The sequence below is a fragment of the Leptonotus elevatus genome, chromosome 1, assembly GCF_054856555.1.
Source record: "Leptonotus elevatus isolate MCC_2025b chromosome 1, RoL_Lele_1.0, whole genome shotgun sequence".
Lineage (NCBI taxonomy): Eukaryota > Metazoa > Chordata > Actinopteri > Syngnathiformes > Syngnathidae > Leptonotus > Leptonotus elevatus.
In genome coordinates, this window is record NC_141239.1 from 56,205,136 (window position 1) to 56,217,664 (window position 12,529).

Here is a 12,529-nt window from a genome sequence, read left to right on the forward strand (position 1 = left end):
TACATTACTTTAAGGTTATGGTATTTGGATTACGTTATCAATTACATTTTTTAACAGGTAGCAAGTAACTATCAGAATACATTGTAAAAGTAAGTCGTATTACTAGTATTACATCACACTAAGCAAAGCTTCTCACCAAAGGTAATAGGTAAAGATGATTGATGCGTCTGTCATTCACACGTGTCTGGTGTTTTGTTGTTGTTTTTTTCTTATTCCTTTTCTCGGACAAGTGGTTTTCTTCCAAATCACATTAGAGGAGCAAGATGGGACCAAATGGTTGACTGTTTTCCCCCCCACAGATCATTTTACTTATGCACTACGTCATACTGAGTTTTAACAAATGACTAAAATAATTTGAAAATTACAGTCCCCTTGAACAGTTTTATCTTAAATATAACTTTTTTTCTTTAAAAAAAAACACAAAAAAACATTACATTTACAAATGTTGCTTCCCAGTTCCCACCTATCCCACTCCATTATGAGCAACTTCACAAATGGCAGTCCTTGTCTTCTTTTCTACTCACCTTGCTGGCTCTGAATCATTTCCATCTGCAGTTCTTGGATTCATAAATTCTGCAGATTATGTATTGGATATCATTTACCAGGAATGGCATCACAATGGGTGCTATAGAAATCTTTGTAGCCCCTCCATTTTATTTGATATACTAAAAATACTGTATATTTTCCGAGCCCCCATACTGTATGTATCGGTCAAGCCCCCCTTTAGCCCCGAGAGAGAAGAAATCCTAGAGCTGTGTCTGCTAATCAGTCATACCCCTCCACTTCACTGTGTATGGATACTAAACGCAACATCAACTTTTTTGTTGTTGTTGCTGATAAACTGTTTAAACTAATACTGCATGTCTTGGTCATTCAGGGCTTAAAGTAAGAAAAAAATTCTGTGCCTGAAATGATCTATTGTTGGCATGGGGGGGTGTAGTTGCTCCCTCAAATATTTGTATCACTCACTGCACGCATTGCATGACATTGTGCGAAAGCAGTGCGTCATGCTTTTTTTTTTGTGTTTTTTTTTTTAAACCAGTAAAAGAAATTAACAATTCACATTAAAAAACATTTTGCTAACAAGTGCTTGCATTCATCAATGTTTGTATCAGTGCATTAATAACTTTAAGGGAACAAAACACTGAACAAGAATATTCAGACACACTATAGACACACTATACTTTCTTTTCATCAGTTATCTGAGCTTTAATGATTTTTTACCTGTCTTTTTTGCATGACTGATTATTATTCCATTTACAGTAGGGATGTAACGATATCCATTGTTTCAAAGGTTATTATTTGTAATACTAAGACATCATGGTATAATATCATGCATCACTCGCAAGGTTCCCCTGCTTATGTCAGCACATGTCCAGGCTGGTTTGAAGTTTGGCAAAGACCATCTGGATGATCCAGTGGAATCATGGGAGAAAGTCATGTGGTCAGATGAGACCAAAATATAATTGTTTTGGTCTTAACTCCACTGGCCATGTTTGGAAGAAGAAAGAGGACAAGTCCCATTCCAAGAACACAATCCCTACTGTGAAGCATGGAGGTGAAAGCGTAATGCTTTGGGGCTGTTTTTTTGCACACGGGAAAGTCGAGCATTAAAGATGGGTCGTGGTTGGGTCTTCCAAAATGACAATAAACCAAAGCACACAGCAAGTGAAGAAGTGGGTCTATAAGAAGCATATCAAGGTTTTGGAATGGCCTCGCCCTCCAGACCTAAATCCAAAAGAAAATCTCTACAGGAAGCTGAAACTCTGTGTTCCTCAGTGACAGCCCGAAACTTGAAGAGATCTAGAAAAGATCTGTATGGAGGAGTGGGCCAAAATTCCTCCTGCATTTTGGGCAAACCTGGTAAAGAACTACAGGAAACGTTTGACCTCTGTACACTCTAAAAACAGTTGGGTCAAAAGTAACCCAATTACGGATAAAAAAATGGACCAATCCACTTTATGGGTCAATTGGACTCAATCATCTAGGTTGTTTTATACAAAATTACCCAATTTTTTTGACCCAAGTAAATAATCCGCCCAATATTTATGAGTTGTTTTACGCTGAAAGACCCATTTCTTGACTCAAAGTTGGGTCAAATTGACCCAAGTAGAGGATCGGTCCATTTTTGACCAATAGTCATCATAGGTTATTTTTTACCCAACTGTTCTCTACTGTACAAAATATGAACCTTTATTTTCTCACGTGTTCAAATGCTAATTTCCAGCATTAACATACAAATAGATTCTTTAAAAATCATCCAATATGATTTCCTGAGTTTTTATTTTAGATTGTGTTTCTCACAGTTGACATGCACCTATCAGGAAAATGTAAGACCCCTCCATAATTTCTAAGTGGGTGAACTTGCAAAATCGCAGGGTGTTCAAATACTAATTAGAATAACATTTAAATACTGACACAGGCGTCAGAATCGATATTGTACATTAATTTGTAAATAGGTAGTTAATGATGCGTTGCTTGAGCAGGGCTAAGGTAAACAGCAGCCACTAAAGATTTTTCAACACAAACGGGGTCTCCTGGTAGGAAGCAAAGCCGGGACGCATGCACTGAGGACAAGCTTCGTCACCAAGTCGCCACCCAGAGGCTAGCCTCTTTGAAGTTAATTGCCTCAATTAACTGCATGTGCAACAGGAGGAGTAGGGAGTGGGGGGAGCGGAAGAAACACGAGAGACACGAGTGCCTTCGCAGTTAACTTAAAAAAAATAAAAAAGTACATGTGTTGATGCCAGCGTCCCACCGATCTGTTCTAAAAATAGCTCACTGTGTCTTGCTAAGAAAAATTAAACCAAAGAAGGAATATCAACATTTATTTACTTATCTATTTAAACTTAACATGGTACACGTTTCTTAATGTACCAATTATCTTCTTCTTCTATATACACTATATATATATATATTGATATGTATTTCTTTCTCTTCTGTCCTCCCTTTCCTGCGACTTCCAGTCTCCTAACCCTGCCAATTCCTGAACTATTTATTTTCATCATCGCAGCCACCGACGCATCCACACTGCCAAGTGCCAAAGTTAACATTGCGCCCTTGTATGCCACGGGGGCTCCCCGAACCAACGTTTCTCTCATAGCGCGTGGCATGGGCAGGTCCATATAATCTGCGACCGCCCCTATACTGAGCACTTCACGTACTGCCAATTCTCGGAGCCACTGATCTGCTTCCCGAAGCGTGTGCCATTGTCCTGTTTTAGCCGGCCAGTCACTCACGTAAGGTCGCTGCTCCAACATAGCCATAATAGCATACGCCTCCCATAAATCACTTTCTCCTCCCTCAGCAACACCAACGCGCACCATAGCATTAATTCCTGCATCAGTACTCAACCGTGCAAACTTTTTAATGTCCATATGGTCCAACTTAACCTCTGATGCACCCATTTCCACCAGACGCACCAACCAAGTATCTAGCGCTTCACCTGACTGCTGCTTATATTTACTAGTCAGATGTGCAATCTCGTCCTGAGTGTAATCAGCGTACTAATCCGCGACACTGGCTGTGGTCCCAAAACTAGATTTCCTTCTCCGTCCACTATGGGAACGCCCTGCAAATCCCGCTCTACTCGCCTCTCATCAGGCAGTATATCCTGCAATTTCCTACGTCTCAACACAGGTCTCGCCTTCGGTTCTGCCTCCCTCCTTGCTTCGGTTTCACCCTCCTCATAATCCCCGATATAATCACGCCAGTCGTCTTCCTCATCACTATACCAAATGTCAACATCCCATGAAGAAGGATCTTCCGAAACATTGTACCGTAGCCACTCACTTACTTCTCTTTACCGAGAAGTTAGTAAACTTGCAGACAACGCCAAAATGTTTTGTGGAAAACACCACTTCACCTTTATATTTTTATGCAGGATCGTAAGTGGTCGGCGGCAACAATGAATACACAGAGACTGATATGCTTTGCTAGAATAACTGTGCCTTTTATTCCCCGCAAACAGCAATAAACACTTTTATACTGTGCTAGAATAATTGTACCTTTTATTCCCCGCAAACAGCAATAATCACAACTTGCTTTGCTAGAATGATTGTAACTTTTATTCCCCGCAAACAGCAATAATCACAACTTGCTTTGCTCAAATCATTGTACCTTTTATTCCCCGCAAACAGCAATCAATACACTACAACATTAAGCAGCATAATATGATCATCATCAGCGCTTACCACAGACCGGAGAGCCTACGGTCCGGGTGAAGCGAGCTGCAAAACGGCTGGGCAATCGTACGTGTTCCACAGCTGACCGTGTGCCGCTCCGTCTTTTATTCGTTAGCGTGGGAAACCGGGCTAGCCAAGCCCTTTCTCAGACACTTTCGAAAACATGTTTTGCAAAGCAGGGAAAACTGTAGTATAAACAAGGTATTCACTCCCAGGCTGATTCCGCCCTTTATTTACAAATTGTTGGGCACCTGGATTCGTACAACCGTTCAGGACAACAACATATCCTTATATAAGAGGTTACATGAGGACATATCAAGCCATGTTTTTTTCCCCCTTCAATATATATCACAGAATACTGTAGCAAAAGTGGTACAAAAATTTAAAAAAGATGGAACTGCAACCATCTCACAGAGACGTCAAGGTCATCCACGGATGTTAACAACTCGACAGCAGCGTCTTCTGATGAGAAGGGTGGAAGAAAATCAACATCTAAGTTCACTGAAGTTATCTAAGGAAATAGAGAGCCAAACTGGGCTGACTATTTCCCGTGACACAATACGGCGTACACTGCAGAGGAATGGCATGCATGGGTGCCGTACACGGAAGAAGCCTCTCCTCAAGCCCACACACAAAAAAGTGCGCCGAGAGTTTGCCAGGGCCCATGCTGACAAAGATGAAGACTATTGGGACTCTGTACTCTGGAGTGATGAGACCAAGATAAATGTTTTTGGAACTGATGGCTTCAAAAATGTATGGCGTCGCAAAGGAGAGGAATACAAAGAAAAATGCATGGTGCCTGCAGTTAAACATGGTGGTGGCAGTTTCCTCATGTGGGGTTGCATGAGTACTGCTGGTGTCGGGGAGCTGCATTTCATTGATAGCATCATGAATTCACAGCTGTATCGCTCAATTTTGAAAGATGCTGCCATCACTCCATGCCCTTGGTCGTCGTGCACTTTTCCAACATGACAATGATCCTAAGCACACATCTAAGGCCACTGTTTGATTTCTGAAGAAGAACCAAGTGAAAGTGATTCAGCGGCCAAGTATGTCTCCTGATCTGAACCCAATTGAACACCTATGGGGAATTCTAAAGAGAAAAGTTGAGCATCACTCTCCATCCAGCATCCAGTCTCTAAAAGAGGTCATTCTTGAAGAATGGAAAAAGATTGATGCAAAAACATTTTGCCAGCTTGTTCATTCAATGCCTAGAAGACTTAGTGCTGTGATTAAAAATTGTGGAGGCCATACAAAGTACTAAATATATATATATATTTTTTTGTGGGGTGTACTCATTTTTGCATCACCCCTATTTGAATAAAACTGAAAAATGTGTTATCAAATTTTTATTATTAATCATTTACACTGAGCGCTGTATACATATATATATACTGTATATGTATGTATGTATATACTGTATATGTATGTATGTATTAAGGGTGTCAGAATTATAGCATTAATATCTCGTTAACTTGGAAGTACTTTTAACGCTTGATTAACGACCACTCCTTATTTGAAAAGCCTCTACTGAAGGGAATTCCAGTTGCGACGCAGCAGAAACGTCCACGTGAAAATTACCCAATAGAAATGCACTGTACTGAACTGCAGCTACAATACACAATGTTTAAGGGGCAGAATGTTTGAGTGGTGGAGCCATTTGGACTGTGTAGCACTACCGCAGTCCGGTAAAGTTAGCAGATTGGCAGATTCTGTGTTGTTGATCTAATAACTCCAAAATGAAACGACATTGCAACATAAACAATGGCTTATTCCAATCTATGTGAGGTCGCCAACGTGCTACAATTTGAATTTCAGTAACATCATTTTTGGTCTGAACAGTTCATGCGTCATCATGCTTTTTCAACAGACGCGGGTCAACAAATAGAAGCTGCTGAAAAGAAAAAATGCCATTAAAAATCCATAACGTCGTCCATTGTTCATTGTCGTGTTTTTGCAATAATTACACGCATAGAAGATGTCCATCTGGTTACATTACAACCACATTTTACCTTACATTTTATCTAACTAGTGGGGGCACATACAACAAATTTTTTTTTTGCAGATTAAAAAAAAGTTTATTATTTAGCTCCCCTATGTGTGTAAAATTTGACATTTTTAACTAATACATATGAGAATTCATTACAGGAGAAAATATCAATATTTTTACAGTTCTACCTTTTTACTTACATTTTATATGAAATAACAGGTGTAGGTTTATCCATTGTGTAGTCAAAACTTAATTAAAAATTGTTTTTGGTCAATTCATGTAGGTGCAAAAGTAAGTGAACCCTGAGCTACATTGCTTAAAACAAGCAGTCAAGTAGGATCAGGTAGGACAAACTGGTAGCTAAACTAATTACTGAAATGGACCAATGAAATGAGAGGTTTAGCAAAGAAATTGTGCATCACTGACTGAAACAGAGACAAGACCACATCACATTAGTCTTACCCAGGTGAACCCAACAGGTCAGTCATGCTGAGAGGAAGAGAAATCTGAGCGAACCTCAGGAAGTGGGTAGTGACAGCACATCTGTCTGGGGAAAGCTATAAAGTCATCAAAAAAAAACATTTGCTTCATCACACTGTGAAGCAGATCATCTGAAACTAGAGAGCACTGAAAATTACTACAATCCTGCCTAAAAGTGAATGACCTTCTAAAATATCAGCAAGACCCACAAGACAAATGATAATTCAGGTGAAAGCCAGCCTGTGCATCACATCGAGGGATTTGCAGATCTCTTTTGCTGCATCTGGGACACCAGCAAAATAACCTTTTCCCTACAGTTAAGCATGGTGGTGAGAATGTTAAGTTCTGGGCTTCTCAGGACCAGGGAATCATGAATTAAGAGGAATATTGTGAAATCCTGGAACATAACCTGAAGCCGTCCTTTGTGAAGTTACGGCCTGGTAGAAGATGGATCATGCAACATGACAATAATCCAAAGCATTCCAGCAATACAACCGAGGAATGGCTGAAGAACAACAAGATTCATGTTTTAATATGCCCAGTCAAAATCCTGACTTAAATTCTTTCAAAACACTGTGGCGGGACCTGAAGCTTGCCGTTTATGCTAGACGCCCATCCAACCTCTCTCTATTGGCTGCATTTTGCAAGGAAGAGTGGCAAAAATCCCCCAAAGTAGTGAAAGACTGATAAGTGTTTGGATGAAGTTATCATTGCAAAAGGAGGTGCAATGTCTGATTAAGTGAGAGGTTCACATAATTTTGCACCCATGAGTTTTTCTTAAAAAACAACAACTTTTGTTCAATAATGAATGACAAGTCCATTATTTTTAATGCCAGCGTTGTAGATTGGGGTATGACTAAACATTTAATAAGGTTATTTTAATATTGTATACACAAAAAACTGACCATGCCTGCAGGGTTCACTAACTTTTGACCTGGACTGTATATATATATATATATATATATATATATATACATATATATATATATATATATATACAATGTATTTATTTGATGCATAATATCATACATTGCAACCTTTTCATGCAGTCTCATTGCAACAAAGTATTAATACAGTCCAGTCCATAATATCAATCTTTGTATGTGCACGTTTTCCTTCTTAGCTCCAACTTCCTTTCCCTACAGCAAATTGTAGGTTTTCCTATAGCTATTAATAAATACATCTGAGACAATTACTGGATGGGCATTTACCTATACATGCCTGTCGTGTGGTAATGATTGTACTTTTCTGTATGTGTATTATTTGCTCACCCTCATGAACTTGATTTTAACTGTCAAGATCTGTTGAAGACAGCGATGTTTTCCGGCTCCTGTTTGGCCACAGTACTCGTGAGATGTTGATGTTGTCAACATGAAGCACAGTTAGATGATTTTGAGTCTTGACCACAACTCGTGTCTTGTATGTCAAATGCTTAGTGCAGTCCCGGCTTCTGTGACTTGCACATAAGCAACCGAAACAAAACTCTTCCTCCTGTAGAAAGCTTGTTTGTCTCTGTTCCTGCTTAGCAGTTGACATTCTGCCAAAGAGTAAAGTAACATTTTTAACAAAACAAACATAGTTTTCCTGTAATTTTTGCAGCATTTCCACACTTCCAGTACACAACACTGTCTATTTGTGTACTGTTCGATCCAGCCTTGGTGGCTTTGTCCAAATTCAAAATCACGCAAATAAACATTTGAATTGTTTGACGTGCTTCACCGCTTTAGTGGAAAAACAAGTCTGTTGCTGTGTTCCTTTTAAGAAATGTATTTGCTAATGTCAACAAGCTTCAAGTGCTACAATAATAAGCACAACTGTCCCACTCCTACCGACCCTAACAGTGGTCTAAAAACAATTGCTCCAAGTCTAATTACACACTTGCAAGCTGTAACTGAATAACACCTGCTGGCTTGTGTAGCAGAGCTGTATATAGAGAGATTCTGGCCAACTGAAAACTCGGGACGCCATGTTGTTACTCTCGGCCCTAGGAGGGGGCGTGTGCTCAGGCGTGTAAGCCCATGAGCATGCCTATCGTTTTGCACGCAAAACACTAGATGATAACTTTCTTTCAAAAACTAGGTGTACAGTTTCTTTTATATTTTCCCCTTGTTTTTTCCCATAATATAAGGAATACTGTACACTGCAAGTATAATGCAGGCTATTACTAGTAGGGATGGGGATCGAACCAGTGTTTCAATTCCTTGGCATCGTTTGCTGTCATTTGCTGTTTTTGCTAATGATTCCCTTAGGCGACATTTCCGTGCGCGTCGAGCAACAAACATGGTACCACACTCGAACGTTTCTTGACATCTTCCAAGAAAAGCTAACAACAGGCCAACTTGCAATGTTTGCAAATTGGATATTTCGTCTAAGAGAGGAAAAACTACCACTATGCAAGAGCATTTGAACACACAGCATGCGCTGACTGTCTGTCGTGTTTGTGAGCGCTCCGGCGTCCCGGTGGGATTAACACAGCAGCAAAGCCTGCCAGCAATTCAAGTGTTCTCTCCTATCAACACGTCAGGTACGGGTAGTAATATATTAGCGCCAGTTTGCCTTTCTGTGAATGTGCCTTTAGTAACTGCTGATGTTAAAGCCCGTATCTCACTCCGCGAGTGTTGTTTTTTCCCCCATCAGGGTTCATTCAAGGTTGCACAACGTGCAAAGATGTACAGAACGAACCATGACTTAAAAGCAACACTCGCTACTTCCACACGACCACACTGACTCTACTCACGGGAGTCACATACCAGTCTACTGGCTGCGTCTGTTTTGACTGAGACAGGGAGGAGTTTTTGAGTGCTCAGAGTTTATATTAGTGTTGAAATTTTACTGGAGTTGGACATTGTCACAAAATAATCTAGGTTGTATTTTGTAAATTTCTACAGAAGATGATTTTTTTTTAAATGTAGTTTTTTCTTACTTACTTTTTTTCTGGGGACCCCATGGCACCCAATTGAGTCCTCGAATGTGGACCTTAAAACTTCACTGTTACAAGTTACTTTTAAACATGTCTCTTGTTTATAGATACAACTAAGACATAAAAAAGTGGATGCTAATCTATGTTCATCTTTTTTCCCCAAAAAAATTATCAATAAGAGAATCGATAAAGAATTGAATCGTTAAACAGAATCGAAAATGGAATCAAAATCATAAAAATCTTATCAATTCCCATCCGTAATTACTAGTATATGTTTTTTTAGTTTTTGTTTTTTACTCTCCATCGATTTTTTAACATTGTGAATGCTGGAAATTTATTTGTGTGTTCATACATAACCCATATGTCCAAATAAGAGATATGATTACATGTATTTGCTTTATCTCCTGCCTTTGGCTCCTGATATAACAAGCAAGATATCCAGTAATAAAGCCATTTTAATGGTACCAATGAATATGTTATAACAGGTTCCCTCTGTAATTTGTTTGTCATAAGGAATATATGGTCCTAAATTTAAACATGATTTCAGTGTAACTGACAACCAAATGTCATATTTTCTTTTTCGTTTTTATCGATGACTTTCAATTGTGCATGTACAAAATCCACAATAACTAATTTCCACATTATGGGCCCTGTTTTATCGAGAGTTAAAATCGATCTTAACATTGATTTCAATTCTAAGTCTGTAAAGATTGAATGGACTTAAAATCAATTGTAACTTATAATTAATCAATTTTAATTTTAATCTTGATAAAACAGTGTCCTGGTCTGCCAACACTTCATTAATCTAAAGTCTTTAAAACAGAAAAACATGGCACACTTCATTCATTTGACGAGGTAGAAGGCTACATTGTGCAATCCCACCTACTTCAAATTGTGTTATTTTACTTTCGTCACACAAAATTTATGTGTTATTGGTTTTCCAGCCCTCTCGTTTTACTTTCACTTCCCACAATTACCTCCTTTGTGGGTCTCTAGTAGTGCTGTCAAAGTTAAAGTGTTAACTAAATAATGAATCACCCAAAAATTATCACATTAATCATGTATTAACGCAGATTAATCACACTATTAATTTTGACCGCAGATTATACTTTAGCTGACAGCGGATGGTTACGTTAAAGGTAGCACAGGTTGTGTTTCAGCAATAAACATGCATTAAAGTAAAGCATTTAATACATGTTTGCGTGTGACATTTAACATATTTTTTCATGTCGGGGTAATTTTCTTTTCCATTTTAAATGATGCAAGTAATTGGCTTGATTCGAAAAAGAGGAAGATGAGCGTGTGCAGTGGATAAAAGTTTTTGGAAGACATCCTTATAACATTAAATGTCGAAGGAATTAACACATAACAGGTACTCTTTGAATTTGGCAAGCAAATTTTTTTTTGATAAAAATCCTTTTTAATTAAGCGATTAATTTGTGATTAAACACAATTCTAAAATGTAATCTGATAAAAAAAAATGTAATCGTTTGACAACTTTACTTTCTAGGGACAGGGCTCTGGAAACGCCTATTGCAATACATTATGTAATCGCAGCAGCTGGGTAACAACATGGCGTCAATGTGTCATGTGACCAGCAGTTGACCAATCACAGCGTCGTAGCTCTGAAACAGAGTTGGCCAAACTCTCCTTGGATGGAAAAAAATTCCATCCATTATGTGGCTTAATGCTGTTAATGCATGTAAAAAGAAAAACATTTTATACAAAAGATTTATTAAATTGAGAATATGACAGTGCGCAATTGATCTGATCTTGATGTTGCCCTAAAAAAATTTTTTTAATAAAAGAATAAATTTAATACATTAAAAAACTGGTTTGACTTAAATTATCATTTAACTTAAACAAAACCAAGTTTATAGGTTTTGGTCCTAGACAAACCACACAACAGGTCAAAATTATGGTAAATTCAATTAAAATATAAAGAGTGTATGAAAATACATTTCTTGGAGTAGTTATTGATGAAAAATGATGTTGGAAGTCGCACATAATGTCAAAAGGAAAATGTCAAAAATTATAGGGATACTCTTTAAAACTAAGGATGTCCTGAATAAGAAATCATTATACACATATCGTTCATTATTATTACCATATCTGACCTATTGTGTGGAAATCTGGGGAAACGCATATAAAACAAATATTGTAATAAAATGTTTTTTAGGCATGTTTTTTACTTTAATTTATATTTTAGACTTGTAATGTGTTTTCTTTGTGTTTATATGTTCGATAAAGAACCAAATCACAAGGATCCATCGGTTGTTGCTTGATGAAGGCTTGGCTGGGAAAATATCCCAAGATGCATTTCGTACTTCAAGGAACGAATGGCAGCGGTGGAGCATCACGTTTGTTTTTTCATTTCCGACGAGGCACGGCCTGTGCATTGCTGCCCCCCACCAGCACCACGTTTGTAAGTATTCCTCCTCTTTTATGAGCGTAACTAATAAATATTTAACGTGTAAGGTACAACTTGATTAAATCTAGTCCTTTTTTTTTATACAATTTAGTTTAACTGCAATTTACAGCATCATAAATATATATTAAATATGATTTACTATATACACACACATTCAAAGATAATTTTTATAGATGTACCACAATTTCAGGAGAATCAGAGCAAAATCTGCAACTCAAACCGGTGTCTTTCCAGAACCCCCCCACATAATCCTAAATTGGATAAACCCCATGTATAATTTCAAATGACACTTCTCTAATATATTACTCGTAATAATTAGTGATGCACCAAATATTCGGCCACCGAAAATTTTCAGCTGAAAATGGCTATTTTTGCCATTTTCATAAAAAGCCGAAAGAATATGGGCGAAATAGGTTGTGGCGACGCAAGGAAAAAAAAACACTACAAACCATCGTGTTTTATTTAAACAGCGAATGCGGGGAGTGTCCGCCTCTCTTCTTGCTGGCTTTTCACTGAGTTTGCAC